A 17,857-nucleotide genomic window follows, 5' to 3' on the forward strand; every position below is an offset into this window, starting at 1 on the left:
TCGGAGCTGATGGCAGAGCTGGGATCCTGCTCTGGCCTCGGGACATTTGATTTCAGTGTATTTAAAAATCAATTACTCAGTATTATCTTATTAAAAGAAAAGCTGTTCCCTTAGGTTAGCAGGCTGGGAATGTCACATTCCACCCAGGATTCAGAGTCCACGTCCCCTCAGGTCTCTGTGTGGCCAAGCTGAGCCTGTTCCTTGTCCTGCAGGGCTGGTTTCTCTCTTACTAGCCACGTTTTTCTGAGGAAGGAGCTTTCCCTGCTCCTTGTTTTTATTGAATTAAATAAAAATGCTTTGTGCAGGAGGGAAACCCACCAGCCCCAAGGCCTGGATGTTTTCCCTGGTGTTCTCCCTGGGCGTGGAGTGCTCAGCTGTGGAAAACAAAGGGCCTGGGATCAGTTCTGTTCCCTCCACCTGCTGAGTTCCTTATCACCCGGCTGTGCCTGATAAGTTTGTGTGTATAGGAAGGGAGGGGCTTGTTCCTGAGGTATTTGCCCAGCTCCACGTGCCCTTTGCAGCAGGTGCCCCCTGGCACCTCCCTTTTCCTGGTTTTGCTGCCTAGGTGTTTAGAATCGTTTTGGGAGGCACTTTAGGAAGTGGGGATGGGATTTGGGGCTGCTGAATCCCAGCCCGGGAGGGTGTGAGATCCATGAATGACCAGTTACCCTGGAGCTGGGAGATCTCCTGAGAAGAGATCTCCTGAGATCTCCTGGGAAGTGCCAAGGGACAACATCCCTGTCCTACTTGGGAAGTGCCAAGGGAGAACATCCCTGTCCTACTTGGGAAATGCCAAGGGACAGTGTCCATGTCCTGCTGGGGCAGTGCCAAGGGAGAACATCCCTGTCGTGCTTGGGAAGTGCCAAGGGACAGCGTCCCTCTCCTGCTCAGGTGGTGGCCATTGAGCCAATTTATTCCTTACTGTTAAAAAGTTTAAAAGTGGTGTCACCACACCCAAGAGGGTCAGCTGGAAGCAGCCTTGGTTTAAGTCCCTGCAGGTGTGCCAGGGCAGGTGGGAATGCAGGAGGAGCCCCTGGAGAAGGTACTGGATGTCACAGGCACAGCCTGTCCCCTGTCCCCCATCCCTGCACGGTGTTAATTACACCATTAATTACACCACGCAGCAGCTTTGGGAAAGCAGATCCAGCTCTGGGGTGATTCCACCCATCCATTAAAGGCAGGGTCAGCCCAGAGGCTGCTGCAGCTCTGCTCCTTCAAGGCTGAGCCCAGGGAGCAGCTCCCAACCCCTCTCCCTCCCTCGGGAGGGATCAAAGGACGGCTGCTCGCCGGGCTCTGGGGGTTTTATTGCCTCTCTCTTAAAGCTGTTAAAAATCTTTCCATTGTGGCAGTGTCTGGGAGTGATAAGTATTCATAACAGAGGGGATTCAAGATGGGTTTGGTTGTAAAAACACCTCTAAGCTGGCTGGATTTATGGCTGTTAAATCATCCCTCCTCTCATCTGTCACAGCCTTTTCAGATGTTCATCACCGAACAACAGCGAAGCTGGGGCCATAATTTGTGCTGCAGTGTGGAGCAGGAGGAGGGGAGTCCTCTCCACCAGTAACTGCCTCAGGATTTATGGAGACTTCTCCCAGTCTTTTTTTTTTTTCCCCTCAGTAGAAGAGGCTTTTCCTCTCTTTCTGCTGTTGCCAGCTTGTTCAGCCAGCTGGAGCCAGGGAGGGCCGGGTGGATTGAGGGCCCTGCTGGGAGGGCTGGCAGCAGCTTGCAGGGAATCTGGATCTGCAGTGCAGGGCTGTGCCTCTGCTTTGGGGCTGCATCCTCCCATCCTCCCCAGTTTGGGGATGAAACTGGGAAAAAAACCCACTGATGCAGCTGGCAAAGAGTCCTGGAGTGGTTTGGGTGGGAAGGGAACTTAAAGATTTGCTGATTTTTGTAGGCTTGGAGGGACTGGTTCATCAGGCTGCAAAGCAGGGGCTCCCTGCCTGCTCTGGCAGCCTCAAGGGAAATTTCTGGAAATCTGGGATGATATTTAGAGACCTTCTCACTCTCTGCACCCACCTGAAAGGTTGGAGCCAGGTTGGAGCCAGCACAGCCCCCAAAATCAAGATGAGACAGAGCAGTCAGGGACATATCAGGGGTTTTGTCCCAGCAAAAAGCTTTGGCTTGGATATATTTTTACTTGGATTGTGTGAAAATTTCCAGGGGTTGGGATTTATTTGGTCAGATCCTTGCAAGGCTTTTTTTTTTCTTTTTTTTTCTTTTTTTTTTTTTTTCTGTGTGAAAAATAAAGATTCCTGAGTTGGGGAATTTGCTCCCACAAACAGAAGGGTGGGAAGGGGATTCCATAATCCCATGGAGGTTCCAATAGGATGCATTTATACCCCCGTGGCAGCTAATAATACATTCATTGCCAATAATAACACATTTACTTAATTATAACAAATAATTATATAATATTAATATATTATATAATTATATATAATATAGTTATATTAAACAATTATTTTATATAATATTAATTATTATTATAATATAATATATAAATATATATTATATATAATAATATATATTACTATATATACTATATATACTATATAACTATGTATAATAATATATATAAAATATATATAACTATATTAATATTCTTATAATAATATATTACATTATATAATTATTATAATATATTAATATATTATAATAATTATTTCTTCTAAGAATATATTAATTTATTACAATAATTATATAATTATTATAATATTAATAAATCTCTTTATTATAAGAAATAATTATAGCTTTAGGTTGTAATAGATGATTGTACTACTGGATCCTAAAAGATAATATTGTAAATAGAATTTAATAGATTTAATAGGTAATTTTTAGATAATTTTAGTATATATTTTTTAGATAATAGATTTAATAGATAATTTAACTGTTAATGTAATCCCAAGAGTAGAATTTATTGATGATTGTATTAACAGCTAACACCAATTCCATAGATTCTGCTGCTTACAGAAGATGATAATAAATACTAATACAATAAACAAATATTACTAATTAATAATAAATATTAATAAAGCTAATAACCAGCCTCTGTCAGAGAGGACAGAGGGCAAAGGATGGGTGACACCACAGGCCCCTGGTGTCACCTGAGCCCTTGGGGACCCCTGGACTGGACTGCCACTGTTGGGTCCATTACACCAAAGTGTCCCTTCCCATTTGGCCACAGCTCATAAGAATCAATCCCTGTGTCCACATTTGGACGACCAATTACTGGAGACACAGATTAATTAAAGGAGACATAAATGACCTCAAGTTACCCCCAGATCAATTAAAAAATACTCCAATGACCTAAAGTAACCCCTGTGACCTGAAGTAACCCTGATCAGGGCCTCAAATGACCTCAAATGACCCCTGTGACCTGAGGTAACCCCGATCATGACCTCAAATGACCCCTGTGACCTCAAGTAACCCCAATCAGGGCCTCAAATGACCTCAAGTAACCCCAAAGAGGGACTCAAAATGACCTCAAGTAACCCCTGGATGAACGAAAAATGATAAAATGACCTCAAGTAACCCCTATGACCTCAAATGACCCCAATGACCTCAAGTAACCCCGATAATGACCTCAAACGACCCCTATGACCTGAAGTAACCTCAATCATGACCTCAAATGACCCCTATGACCTAAAATAACCCTGATCAGGGCCTCAAATGACCCTAAGTAACCTCTGTGACCTCAGGAAAATATAAAGGAGAGTTCAGTGCATAAAATCTCATTCCAGTGTTGTTGCTGAGGGAGATTTGATAATAATTCTGCCATAAAGTCACTTTCTAAGCTGCCAGTGTGAACCCAGGTCCCTCCTTTCTCCAATTTCTGCATTGGGCACTGCTCTGTAGAATTCCAGAGCAGTTCTTCCATGATAAAAGATGTTTTTTATTTGTTAGGATCCACCAGTGTTTTATTATTAAATTGAATGGGGAGTTTTGGAGGATCTTTACTTTCTGCAGATGCAGCCCATGTTTTATTTACAAACAGGAGAAAAGCTGCTGACAAAAGAGCTGGCAGGCACTGGGTCCTGGCTGGGATGAGCTGGGAAAACACGAGAAAAAACCTGCTCTGACCAGGATTGAGACTCCAATCTCCGGGATTCAAGGAGTAACACAAACCCTTCTGCTTGAGGCAGCAAACTCCACAACACACCTTTCTATCCATACTTTATTTTCACTGATTTTATTTTTTATTTTTTTATACATTAAAAAAAAACCCTTGCAAATATCAGACAAAAAAACCCCAACTCCTGGAAATGCAGACACTCTGCAAGGAGTAACACTTAACCCTGGGCACAGGCTGAGCTGTGCAGGGACAGTCTGAAGGCAGAGTGAGCTGGTCTTGGGCCTGGGGTCTTCGAGGACAAAAGAGCAGTTGTTGGTTGCTATGAAGTTGTTTATTATTAATTTTATATATATATTTATTCATTTATTTATTTATTTTAAATTTATTTTATTATATAAATATATGTTTATCATATTTTAATATTACATATATATATTTATATAAAAATGTTACCTATAATATATGCATTATATTATGTATAATAATATATTTTATATAATAAATAATACATTAATATACATATATATGCTTATTATTAATTTAATATTTATTTATTTTAATATACATATATATTTCTATATAAGAAATATATATAAAAACATTACATATATATTAATATGTTATATATAATAATATATATTATATAATAAATATTACATTAATATACATATATGTATATGTATATTATTAATTAAATATTTATTTATTTTAATATACATTTATTTTAATATATTGTATATTTTTCTCTATATATAATATATAATATATAATATATAATATATAATATATAATATATAATATATTTTATAATATCTATAGTATATGTTATGTTATATAATTAATAATACAATAGTAATATTTATATAATTATACATTATATAATGAATTTTATATGTATATATTTATTATATAATATTTAATTTTTTGTAATATATAATTCTATATATTTTATATATAATTTTTATATTTGATATTAAAATTTGCTTTATATAAAGATTTTTTCTAGCTATATATAATTTTTATATTTTTATATATTATATAAAATATAATTCTATATTACTTATTATTTATTATATTATACTATTTACTCTATTATATATGAATATATCAGTCTCAAAGACAAAGAGTTCTATGTTTAAAAGTCCATACTAAATATTAAAGTCTGTGCTAAAATCTTTCTGGCATGGCGTCCCATGCAGAAACTGCAGGGCTGCTCTCTGCTGCAGAGCCCCAGCTTCTGTGAGGAACAGCAGCAGAAATTGTTCCCTGCACAGAGTCCAACGTGCTGAGCAGCAGCAGCAGGAACCACGGCCTTTTCTTGTTTCTTCTTTGCTTCTTCTTGTTCTTCCATGCCAAACACCTCAATACACATAATAAACATAATTTATGCTTTTATTCATAAATTACCCAATCACCTAAAAGCACAATTCTAAAACATTCTTTCTAAACCAATCTAAATTAATTTTAATGTGCAAAAGTAGTGCCAGTTCTTACTTAAAAACCTACATCTATAATATTACCTATTTACACAAATATACTGTTTTCTTACTTAAAATTTCCATCTGTAAGTTTATCTATTCACATGAACAGTTCTATTTAAACATACAGTTCTATGTATTCTAGAGAAACAAAGTTCTGCTATGTCTTTGTTAAGTCTGGAACTAAGTTTCTGAACTTTAAACCAGGCCTTAGGGCCTTTGCTAGCTAACACTTAAGGCACTTAAAATGTATTTCTACTTACTTAAAACTATAACACACACTTCCACTTCAAACTTAAACCTACACTTCTACTTCTTATCTATGTGGCTTAATATATCTTAATTTCTCTAAAGGCTTTAATTCAACCCCTGCATTCATCCCTCTCTCTGAGGAACTCATGCTGGCATTCCAACACTGAGGGAAGAACAAACCACAGGGAATGAACAAACCCCCGCTATGGACACCCCCTCTGCTCCTTTCCCACCCAAAAAAAAACCCCACAAAAATCTCCAAATGCAAACCCACAAATGCTACCAACAAAACGCCTTTTATCATACCTCTACTCCAGTGCTGGATTCTGGAACTGCTGGAGTTTCCTGGGGCACCACAAAGAACCCACAAATTCTTTCAAAATTATGGATGGTGGGGGCAGGAGGTCTCCAGTCCAAGCAGCTGCATCACAAGTCCTGGTGGAGGAACCAAAACATTTCCCCTGGTGCTAAAATTGTGAGCCAGACTGGGTTAGGTGATAAAAAGGGGTTCCCTCTAAAAGGTGCCTTATGTGCAAGACACACTGAATGAAAATACACCCTGTAAATATTTACAATTTTGTATTTTTAGCAAATTAGCAGGACTGACAAGAATCCCCAGTCAGTGATAAAGGTGATGAGTTAATTCCTCCCTGCTTCTATCCTTTCCTGAAGTCCCAGAGAGGAGTCACTTGATGTCACAGAGGTTCTTTCAGGTCATTTGCAGCTCTGATAACTGATCAAAAGACAATACAGGGTTAATAATTATGAGTCAAATGGTGTAATGGATCAAACACCACCAGTGCAGTCCAGGGGAGCCCAAGGCAGACAGAATTTGCTGCTAGGGGCAGGAAGGATGGGGAAGAATCTGAGCACTGTCCCCATCTGCATCCCCCAAAAGGTGTGGAGGATGAAAAATATTTACAATTTTGTATTTTTAGCAAATTAGCCTGACTAACAAGAATCCCCAGTTAGTGATAAAGGTGATGAGTCAATTCCTCCCTGGTTCTGAAGTCCCAGGGAGGAGTTAGTTGATGTCACAGAGGTTCTTTCAGGTCATTTGCAGCTCTGATAATCAAAAGACACTACAGGGGTTAATAATTATGAGTCAAATGAGTGAAATGGTGTAATGGATCAAACACCACCAGTCCAGTCCAGGGGAGCCCAAGGCAGACAGAATTTGCTGCTAGGGGCAGGAAGGATGGGGAAAATGGGCTGTCTGAGCACTGTCCCCATCTGCATCCCCCAAAGCTGTGGGGCAGAGCCTGTCCCGTGCCAGTGTCCCCATGACACCGTGTCCCAGCCCAGCATCCCCCAAAGCTGTGGGGCAGAGCCTGTCCCGTGCCAGTGTCCCCATGACACCGTGTCCCAGCCCACAGCAGTGACAGCTCGCTGCCCCTCAGCTCTCAGCATGCACAGAGATCTCAGCACTCAACCCAGGGGCTCAGGCCACTGACCCTGCTCCCAAAGAGGGGACAGCACACATGGTGCCCACACCAGCTGTGTCCCCAGGACACCGGTGGGAGGCAGCACGTCCCTGAGCAGCACAGCACAGCCAGGACCCCCAGGACACTGCACAAACCCTGATCCTGCTGCCCCAGCAGCCAAAGCCATCCCTGCAGCATTGCCAAGGCTTCCCCTGCTGCTGCTCTGCTCCCTGCCCAGCTCTGCCCGCCCGCAGCACCCCTGGGAGCAGAGCTTGCCTGTCACCCTGTTCTTCTAAAGTCCTTCTGAGCCTCCTGATGTTTACATTTTTGTAATGGAGTTTCTCACGCACTTTTCATGTAAACAATGATTATTTTGCATTCCTTTCTAGAGGAAGAGGGAATTGATAGACTGTTAGTTTGATCAGTGTAGTTAGAGAAGTGGCAATTTCATCCTCCAACCCATAGTCACTTTTAGAATTCTAAACAATAAAATTCTAAAAGAATAAAAATAACAATTCTAAATAATAAACTCTAAATAATAAAATTCCAAATAATAAATATCGAGGTCCAGAAATAAACACATTTTTTTTGCCCTAGACATCTCAGTGTGTGAGTGTTGCTCATTTCGTGTCCTGTTGTGACACTTGCCCATCCCCGCACCCCCTTCCTCCCAGCCCAGCTGCCCACGGCAGTAATGAAAGGATGGAAAGGAAATGGTTAATTATCCAGGGCAGGGCACGGAGCAGCTTCCCAAGGGATTGGGAGCAGAGCAAAGACAAGGGTGGCATCACAGCAAGGCTGGGAGTGTCGCTGCCACCCTCCCTGCCACAGCAAAGGGGGCTCTGCACGCCCTGGGCTGGCACAGGGCCCTGCAGAGGGGACAGCTGCGTGTCCCCAAGCAACAGAGCCAGCCCAGCCTGGGGACACGAAGTGATTGCATCAACAAATCCCTGATAACACCTGCTTGGTAACAGCCACCACTGAGACTTCAAAGGGCGGCGCCGTGCCCACAAAGTGCTCTTTGTTTGAGGGTTTGTGGTGGCACAATGCCCAAATGCAGCCAGCAGCCCTTCTGCCACTGCAAAGGCCCCAACACGCAGGATCAGCCAGCTCAAAAGTCCCCAAACCCAGGTTCTGGTCCTCGCACGTCCCCTCAGCACATCAGAGCTGGCACTCAGCAAAGAGGGGTGAGCAAAGTATAATACAGCAAAGAAGGTGCTGGAAAACCAGGTGAGAGTCCCAGAGATAAGCACACAGCGTCCAGCCTGGCCTCAGACACTTGCAGGGATCCAGGGGCAGCCACAGCTGCTCTGCGGGGCCACCCCACCCTCACAAGAAGGGTTTCTCCCCGATATTCCATCTCACCCTGCCCTCTGACAACGTGAAACCATTCCCTCTGGTCCTTATCCAAAATCCCTCAAAGAGCTGGGATTCGGGCACGTGGGAGAACGAAACTCAACTTACCTTGCACTGCAGCAGAAATCTTCATCAGCACTTTGCAAGGCAGCAACTCCCGCTTTCCCTTCCCATCTCCGTGCTCAGAACATGGAAAAGCTTTGGGAGGTGAAGCCTCCAGCTCTCCCCAGGTGCTGCCAGGCGCTCACTCAGCATCCCGGAGAGGAGGAGCCCCGATTGAAGCCACCTGGTGCCCTCCGCAGTGAGTGGTGCCAGCTGTGACCCGGCCGGCCTGGCACCCGCCAAGAGGGACCCCAAAACACCTGGCAGGGGCCGCGGTGCCCCCCGGCCGTGCCAGCTGTGCCGTGACCGGTTTCGCAGCCCCATCCAGTGTCTGCCAGGCGAACTGCACCGCTGGCCCCGGGGGATCCCCGAGCTTGGGCTCCCGGCGCCGTCCAGGCCGGGATGCGGCTGGAAAAGCCGCCCGGGTGATGTGGTCCAGCTGTTCTCCCTCCTGGAAAAGCACAGCTGGGAAGGGGGGTCTGTGCAGGGCTGTCACCCGTGTGTCCCTCTGTACCTGGTAAATAGTGCAGGTGAGTGTGCCAAAGGCTCTTTGGGGGTCGGTGTGGCAAGGGAAGCCCTTCCCAAGGTGGGGGAGCTGTGTTGGGGTTCACAGGAAGGGCCAGGAAGGATGAGCTGAACCCAGCTGGCTGCAGAGCTCCCCTCTTTACATCACCTGATGTCCAACACATGGTGGCTCTGCCTGGTCTCAGGGCTTTGGGGCTCTCTCCACTAAATGCTGCTGAGTTTCCTCGGGATTGCGGGAAGGAGATGTGCTGAAATCCCCCCATTCCTCCTTCCAGACATGGAACATCTCCAGATGTTTCCTCTTGCCCTGTGGGACGAGTCCAAGAAAACCCAGGGGATTCCTCACTCTCCTTCCCACTGGAACTGGGGCATGTTTAGCTTTAAAGTCTCCAAAGAGATGAATCCTGCCACTAAAACATTTGATTTCATCCTTCTCTGAATGATTTACCACCGAAATTGGAAGATTCCCATGCAGAAACATAACTTTGATTTGTTTTAATTTATTTTTTCCCCTTCACAGGAGCCCGAACTCCCCAAATCAGTTTTACTGCAGCAGAGGGAAGCTGCTGGGAAGGGCTGTGCTGTGGCTCCTTTAGGAAGGGCCTGCAGGCAAGGCTGAGTCACTGAGACAGAGCAGCAGAGAGGGGCTGGACAGTAATAAAACACATCTGTCCTCTGTGGCCACATCCCAGATGTGAGTCACATCCTCTCCTTCCTCGCTTCCAACTCCAGGCCATGTTTGGACAAGGTCACTGCAGCTCCTTGTCCAGCTGGGAGACACAGGGGGTGACTTGGCTGAGCTGGATTTTCCCCTGCTGGTTTCCCCAAAGGGCTCTGAGCTCATCTGCCAGCAGCCCTCAGCCAAATGTGCCCCTCCACGAGCAAAGAGGGATGGACAGCTCTGTAAACACAGGATAAGCTGGAAAATCCCAGGAAATCAGCATGATTCCTCTGCCTCTGGAGCTGGCTGGGGATGGAGCTCAGGGATGGAGCAGGATGCAGGACTGAGGGGGCCAAACCCACCAGGCAGCTCCCTTCTCTCCTGGTGCTGTTTTTCACAGCACTGCAGAGGCTTTTTTGTAGTTTTATTCCAGCCCTGAGGCTTTTCCATGCACTCTGACTTCCCAAGGAAGAGGAGGAATGCTGAGCTGGCTGCCTTGGGACCAGCAGGCTCTGGAGCCCGCACCAGCAAGAAATGCCAGCCCTGATCCTGGGCAACTCTTGCAAAAGGTGAAAGCCTTGTGTGTGTGTGTGTCCTTGCTGGGAATGGAGGCTGAAGGGAGATTTCCCTCCTCCTTTTCCAGCCAGGATGGAGGCAGGTGTGTTTTCCCTCAGAGCACGCTGTCTTCATCTGGCAGCTGATCTGCTCAGCTGCATCCCCAAGCTTGTGCTTTATGAGCCATTTCTGCACTTTCTCCATGAAATGGGACATTTTTGGCTGCAACCCTGGGATAAAAATCCCCTGGGGCCAGGTGGGACATGAATTCTCTTGTGTCACCTCTGCTCAAGGTCACCTTCTCCAGCCTTTAGCTTCTAATAAAGGATGAACACCTTTCCTTCTTCCTGGGGATTGGGAATTCAGGGTGTGAGCACCCCTTTCAGCAAGAAATCCAGGGATGTAGCTCAAAAAAAACCGCAAAGGCTGAGGTCCTCAGGGGATTGCTGTGGGGCTGGCAGCCAGCAAAGCTCCTTCCCTGCCGAAGGGAGGCAAAATTGAGCAGTTTTCCTTGGCTGGCCTCTGCTGCCACTGCGTGTGCTGCTTCCAGGCAGGATGCTCGGGGACACGAGGGGACAGCAGGGCCACTGCTTGCTTCCCGCAGGCTCCCAGCTTCGCTGTCACTCAGGCTGTGCTGGAAGTGGGTCTGAAATGACCTTTCCCCGCTGCAGCCCCGTGGGTTGTTGCTTTAGCCTGTGGGTTTTGGCATCCAGCCCCTCCATCCCTCACAGAGGGGATGGCTGATGGAAGAGGAGCCGGTCCCTGGAGCAGGAGAGGAAAAGGATGCTGGAACTGCTTAGCTGGGAGGTCAAGTTTCCCAAGATGGCACTGTGGTGGCTTTTTTGAAGCTGTCACTGCCAGCAGAAAGGAAAAATAAAACCAAAACAACCCTCCTGGATAACGTGGGTCTGCGCAGGGCAAATATTTGACGTGCTGAATAAATGAGCAGGGGGGAGACGTCAGGGAGAGCAGGGAGCTCTGACTCATGTTCCCTCTGCACTCCAGACACCTTCCCGGCAGGCAGCTGCCAAATGTCCCTGTCCCTGCAGCACGGCAGGCACAGGAGAGCATTCCCACAGCCCTGCTGGCAGCCAGGGATATTTCCAGATCTCCAGGGGTGCTGTGGATCCCCCCAGGTGGGCTGGGACAGCCCCAGGAGTGATGGAGAGGCAGAAGCAAGGGGGTGTCTGGGATTTTGTGCTGGCCCTGCTGGTTCTGCTCCCCGTTCCCTCCCTTTCCTGGGGATGCTGAGTGCAATCCAGCCCTGTTCTCACTTGGGATGCTCCTGCAGAACAAACAGCCTGGGGATGCTGCAGCCATTTCACTGTCAGCGTGATGGGCTTCACCTCCTGGCTCCACCGCAGCTTTGGGGTGAAAATAGTGGCCAATTTCCTCCCTCCCAACGTGCAATTTAAGCATGTGGTGAAGCAGCAGCAGCGTTTCTCTGGCTGGAAAGCTGCTCGGTGCGAGCGTTTGAGCAGAGCTCTGTGGTTTTCCTGCCTGTCCGCCCGCAGCTGCAGGGGAAAAGCGGAAGATCTCGGCTGAACTCTCGCTTCCCATCAGGGCAGCGCTTGTGCACAGCGGGGAGGGCCAACCTGCAATTCAATCTCCAGCTCTGGGGACAATACAGCCTGTGTCCTGCTGCTGACAGCCATCCTGCGCAGGGACAGCCTGTCCCAGCCTCGTGCTCACGCTGGTGGCACCGGTGCCTGCAGGGACAGCTTGTGCCTCTGAGGACACGGAGTGTTTGTGATGTGAGTCGGCTCTGCTGCCTGTGTGTGACTGGGAAAACGCTCTCTCCCCCACCGGTTGCGTCCTGAGGTTTGTGGATATGAAAGTCCACATGCCTCTTTCTTCTTTTTAATTGCTATAATTTGTCTGCCTCTTACCCGTGGTCAGGAGCGAGGCTTGGCTCTGAGTTCCCTCCGTGGATTTATTTTGGTTTCGATGCTGCGCAAAAAAAACCAAACCACCCCAGCCCCTCGCCCGGTGCCCTGGGTGTGCATCCCGTGCCCGGGTAATTTTCCTCGCTGGAGTAATTTCCTTGCCCCCAGTGGGACTTCTCTTGTGAATAAAGCTATGCGGGATAAGAGGCTGAAAACCACAGCCTGGGAAATTTATGCAGAGGAGGGAAGGAGGGAGATTGTTCCTAGCAGGCTAGCGGTGGCTCTGATTGCTGTTCTCATGGCAGGCGGAGCGGGCTGGGGCTCATTAGCTGGCGGCGGGAGGCAGGGCAGGGTTCGGAGCTCACAAATTGCCTCGGGGCAGAGGTTGGTGCCTCCTGCCCTGGATGCAGTGAAGATGGGTGCCCATGGGGACGAGGGTGGGCTGGGAGTGCTCCCCTGTACCTGTGCCAGGCGTGGGGTGCTCGGTCCTGCCCCCATCTTCCAGCAGCCTGGAGTCCGTGATGCTGTTTCCTCTCTGGAGCAGGAGGGGAGCCTGGATGTGCTGCAGTTCTGGGGCTCTCTGTGGTGTCCCGGGTGGGGTGAAAACAAGGGCTTGAAAGATCAGGAAAGGGAATAGTTGAAAAAAAAAAACCAGAGGGTCCCAAGCTGACAGAGGTGAAATTTGAAGTATCATGGGCAGGAAAAGGTAAATGCTGATGGTTTTCATGGGGAGAGTGCCAGGGCTGAGCAGAGGACATGGAGCAGGGCAAGGGCAGAGCTGTGACGGGATGCATCCCCTGGGATGTGTCTCATGGTCCTTTTCCTGCAGACACAAGCAATGTCCCCATCCCTGTGGGACTTCCCAGGAACAGCTCCCACACTGGCACCCATCCCTGTGGACCCGGTGCCCCCAGCCCCTTGGCAGAGGGGATCAGCATGATCCCCCCAGCCCCTGCTGTCACAGCGAGCTGCGTGTCCCCACGCCGGCTCTGCCACCCCAGGTGGCCTTGTTTTCCTCGGCAAAGGCGGATGGGAGCCACCATCTTCTGAGCAAAGAGCATTTTTAATCTCCTGCTCCCGCTCCATGCAATTAACTTGATTCCCTCCCCTCGTTTCCTGCAGAGGTTTAATTAAAATGCATTGTTCGCCTCGCCAATTATTTGCTCTGTCCCCCGGATAACCTCTGTGCAGCGGCTGCTTCTTGGGGCTTTTTTTTTTCTTCCTTTCTTTCTCTTTTTTTTTTTTTTTTTTTTTTTTTTTTTTTTTTTTTCCTTGTTGTTATTTCTCTCCGCTCCCCCCTCGGCGGCTCCAGCAGGGTTTACCTGCCCTGAGAGCGGGATGGGGGATGATGGAAGCGCCGCAGCCCCGCACGCACAGGGGCGAGCGGGGGCCGCCGCATCCCCGCGGAGCCGGGCGGGGGCAGCGGGCGCACGGAGCTCCGTGCCCCGAGCAGCTGAAACAACAAGACCTTGTTGACTCGCTTTGAGTTCCCGGCACTCGGCAGCTGCTGCTCCAGCAGGTGATAATTGAAACCGGCAGCGAACCTGGATGGCGGCAGGGGTTGAGATGTAGTTCAGCCTTCATCCCTCCCTTCTCCATCCTCGCCCTGGATTTGCACAGGGGGCGGTGGGTGACAGTCCCCAAGGAGAGGGTGGTGCTGGAGCACAGGGAGCGAGCGGCTGCAGCTCCGCAAGGTCATCCCTGGAGGAGCCGTTTGGGAGAAGGGGTGTTCAGCGCTTTCTAAAAATAACCCCGGAGCAGGACCGAAATAACAAGCTGCTCTCGAGCGGTGCTGGGCTTGAAGGCGGGCCAAGGCAGCTGCAGCCGGGCCGGCGGCGGCCCCTCGGGTGTGCCGTGCAGCTGGACCGGAGGGGGGGCACGGGAGTCCCCACACCGGCCGGGGGGCGAGCATCGGATACGGGATGGCTCCGAGAGATGCTGATGCTCAGGCTGAAAGTGCGGGAGGAAGGGCAGGGTCTGCTCTTGGGAAGGTCCCTTAGAAGTGGGGTTGATCCCCTCGGAGGAGCTGGGTGTTGGAGGGGGGACACGGCCATGTGGTTTCCTCCTTTTCCACGGGGTCCAGTTTGGAGAGCAGAACTCGTGTCTGGATCTGTTGGAAAATGCTGGGTGTCTGCAGAGTGTCAGCAGCATCTCCTCCTGCAAAGTCTCCTTAATGTGTCCCCAAAGGCTTCCCTGCTCCTGCTTTTTGCAGATCCTGCCCCAGTTCTTGGCTTTCCTTGCAGGGGCTCTGGCAAATGTCACATTCCTGGTGGTCCCACACACTGGGATTTGCTGGCTCGCTGATTCTGAGGTGAAAGTCTGGGCTTGGGGGGCTCATCAGGCTCTGTGCAGATCCAGGCTGCAAACCAGGGGCTCCCTGCCTGCTCTGCAGCCTGAGGGGAAATTTCTGGAAATCTGGGATGATATTTAGAGACCTTCTCACTCTCTGCACCCTCCTGAAAGGCTGGAGCTGGGTGGGGACGGTCTCTCCTCTCAAGGACAAGGAATTGTGAGATGCTGGAGCCGGGGAGGCCGGGCTGTGTTTTCTTGCTCCCTGGGATGATTTTGGGAGCCAGCACTGCTCTTCCCACGGTGATGGGGATTATTGGGATGTACAAGGGGATGGGATTCAGCTGTTCATGGACCTCTGCTCCTTGAAGTTCCAACCCAGCAGCCTGGCTGGATCTCAGAGAGCCATCCCTGAGAGATGCAGGTGGAAATTCCTCCTACAGGACATTGGGGTGAGCTGCTCTTGGGGCTGCAGGCTGAGCAGACATCCCTCAGGGGGTGCTGGCTGGGCACTGCATTCAAGCCCAGCAGTGCCAAGCTCCCCTCTTCTCCCACCCACCTTTCCAAATCCACTGATGAAACTTGGAGCAGTTTCCAGTCTAATTGCAACTTCAGAGTGGGAATCCCCAGCCCTTCAGGGAGGATAAATCCTCTTTTATCCCTCTGGAAGAGGGTACAGCAATAGCCTGGGGAAGGCAGCCCCACTCACGCATCCTTGAGGGAAAGGCCCAAACCTGCCTCACGTTCCTGCTTCAAACCTGGCTCGAGTTCAGCCCTGGCACCTCCCAGCCAGACCTGCAGGGCTGATTTTGGGGAGAGAAGGGCCCAACTCTGTGTCACAAGCTGTTGGCACTGAGATTGGGACAAGCACATCCATGGGCTGACAGTGGTGGCCCTGCTCCACCCAGCCAAGCAGCAGCTGGTCCCTCCTGGGGCAGCGTGTCCTTCCCAGTGCCTCTCATTTTGTTTTTATTTTGATGTTTTTTAGGCTTCAAATCCATACTCCTGGCTGTTCCTGCCCTTATATGCAAGTGCTCTATAATTGAAAACTCTCAGTTGTGCGCTTCTCCCATGCAAAGCGAAGGCTTCAGAGCAGCAGGTGGAAATTGAGCCGATATCTTGGCTGCCAAAGTGAAAATTTGAATGAAAATTTAATTTTTCCTTCGCAAAGCAGGGAATTGGTTCCTGGGGCCCTGGCCAAAAGCCTGATGTGACCCTGACTCACAGGGGCAGTGAGGGGAGCAAACCCCAGCTCTGCTCCAGGGATACGGGAGATGCAGTGAAGATTTTTCTGGAAATTCACTTGGCCAGACGGAGTTTCAGCTTCTATGTAACAATAATGTGATTTCCTGGTGGTTTTATGGGTTTAGTGGGTTGAGTAGAAGGGACTGAGCATCTCCTGGGCTTTGAGCATCACCTGTGGGGCTCAGTCCTTTCCTACAAGAACACTCAGCAGCCTCGGAGCCTGTTGATGGCATTGAGTGGTGCTCCCAGGCTCCAGGTGTGCTTCCTCCAGGTGCTTTTCTCCAACACCCAGCTGTCCTCCATCCTCTTTGGCACACTGCTTTCCATCCCCAACCACCTGGTGGCCCAGCACCGTGTCCTTTCTGCCGTTGTCACCTGCAGAAGGCAGCGATGTCACTGGCATTGTGCAGGAGGTAAAACACCCCCATGAGCATCTCCTCCTGGGCTGGGGGCATCCAAAGCCTGCTGGGGGATGCCAGGGGCTGGATCCACTGTGGAGGGTGCAGGGCAGGAGCTCCCCATCCCCGTGGCCACATTTGGGGATCAGAGGGATGGCAAGGAGGGAGAGAAGAGAGCAGAGGGAATGTGCCGGAGCTGGAGCTGTGCCACTGCCGGCTCTGCGAGGGAGGAGTGTTCCCCCGGGGCCGGGGGCTTTCAGGGGGCCGTGTGGCCCCTTAGGAGCGTTCTCTCCATCCCACGTGGATTTGATTTGATTTCCCAGCCCGCGGATTCCTTTGGGCTGAGGAAAGCCGGCGGGGCCGCAGCAGGCGGGTCCCTCCCGGCTCTTGTTTTGTGTTTGTTTTTAATTGAAAGACAAAAGGCCGCGTGCTAGAGGCAGCCTGCCTCTCCCTTTGTCCTGCGTCTTCATGGGATGAGGGGAGGGAGGCGAAGGGAGCGCAGCAATCGCGATGTTATCCATTCCTGTTCCAGCATTCCCTGTTCCCATGGGACCCCCAGACCCCAGCGAGCAGCAGCTGCCCCTTTCCTGGGGGTGAAGGGGGAGCAGCTGCGGGGTGATGCCACAGGCAGGTGTGTCCATCGCTCCTGCTCTCCTGGGCTTTAGTCCTTTCTTCTTTTTTTTTTTTTTTTTTTCCCTTTTAATCCCTGGAAACAAAGCCAGAGGGCAGCTGCGCCTGGCAGCACACCCCGCTGCAGGCAGGGCCGGGGCTCTGCTCGCCTGCGGGTCTCGGTTTGCAGGTGATTCCCGAAAATCCCTTTGCCAAAGGGAACCCTCTGCCTGCCGGGGGGGCCGGGCAGGTCAGGGTGTTGGATGGAGCAGGGATGTTTGGGAGTCAGGAGAGGAGCCCACCTCGCAGCACCAGGGCTGCCCAGAGAAGGGGTGGCTATTTCTGGGCTGCAAAAGGAAAATTGTCCAACTGCTGAAATTGGCAGTGAACCCCAGGACTATAATAAACAACTTCCCGGCCAAGGTCCCTGGCTATTTTCTCTCTGTTTTGGCTTGGAGAGGAAGATTTATTTTGTTTGCTGCTTGGAATTTTTTTCCCTTGTCTTTTTTTTCCCTCTTCCTTTGGAGGTATTTAAAGCCAACAACCCCCCCGAGGCCAGGCTGGGGTTGCTGCTCTCCTGGATGTCCCTGGGTCCATGGAGGTGTCAGTGCCACCAGCTCCCGTGGTGGCAATCCAAGCAGAACTTTTTGGGATGTGTTCAAAGCCCATCCCTTACAGACCTGCAGGGCATTTGTAGCCTCCAGATGGGCCTTGATAGTTAAAAAAAAAAAAAAAAAAAAAAAAACCAACCTAAGAAACAAGCAGAAAATAATTCCACCGGCTTCCAGGAAGGGTTTTCCTGGCTGTGGGACTGACCAGTCAAGCAGGGAGATGGATTCTCTGCGCAACCTTTTCCATCCTCATTCTCCTTGGGGAGGTGTGGGCTGCCCAAAGCCTGCTTTGGGAGCTCCCACATGGCTGTGCAGTCCCTGGGTGCCCCTTTCCCCATGCTGCAGAGAGCTCCCAGGTGCCACAACTCATTCCTGTGGGATACAAAGGGCA

General features: G+C 49.5%; 1 long non-coding RNA gene across 1 annotated transcript; it reads right to left on the reverse strand.

Moving 5' to 3' along the window:
• Nucleotides 1-5,063: 5,063 nt before the first annotated feature.
• On the reverse strand, nt 5,064-14,118 carry LOC141730781 (uncharacterized). Its single transcript, XR_012582437.1, has 3 exons — nt 8,694-14,118; nt 6,112-6,240; nt 5,064-5,435 (listed from the first exon to the last, which is right to left on the reverse strand). It is a non-coding gene; the product is annotated as an uncharacterized LOC141730781 (long non-coding RNA).
• Between the last annotated feature and the right edge of the window lie 3,739 nt (nt 14,119-17,857).

The sequence above is a fragment of the Zonotrichia albicollis genome, chromosome 13 (genome assembly GCF_047830755.1).
Source record: "Zonotrichia albicollis isolate bZonAlb1 chromosome 13, bZonAlb1.hap1, whole genome shotgun sequence".
NCBI lineage: Eukaryota > Metazoa > Chordata > Aves > Passeriformes > Passerellidae > Zonotrichia > Zonotrichia albicollis.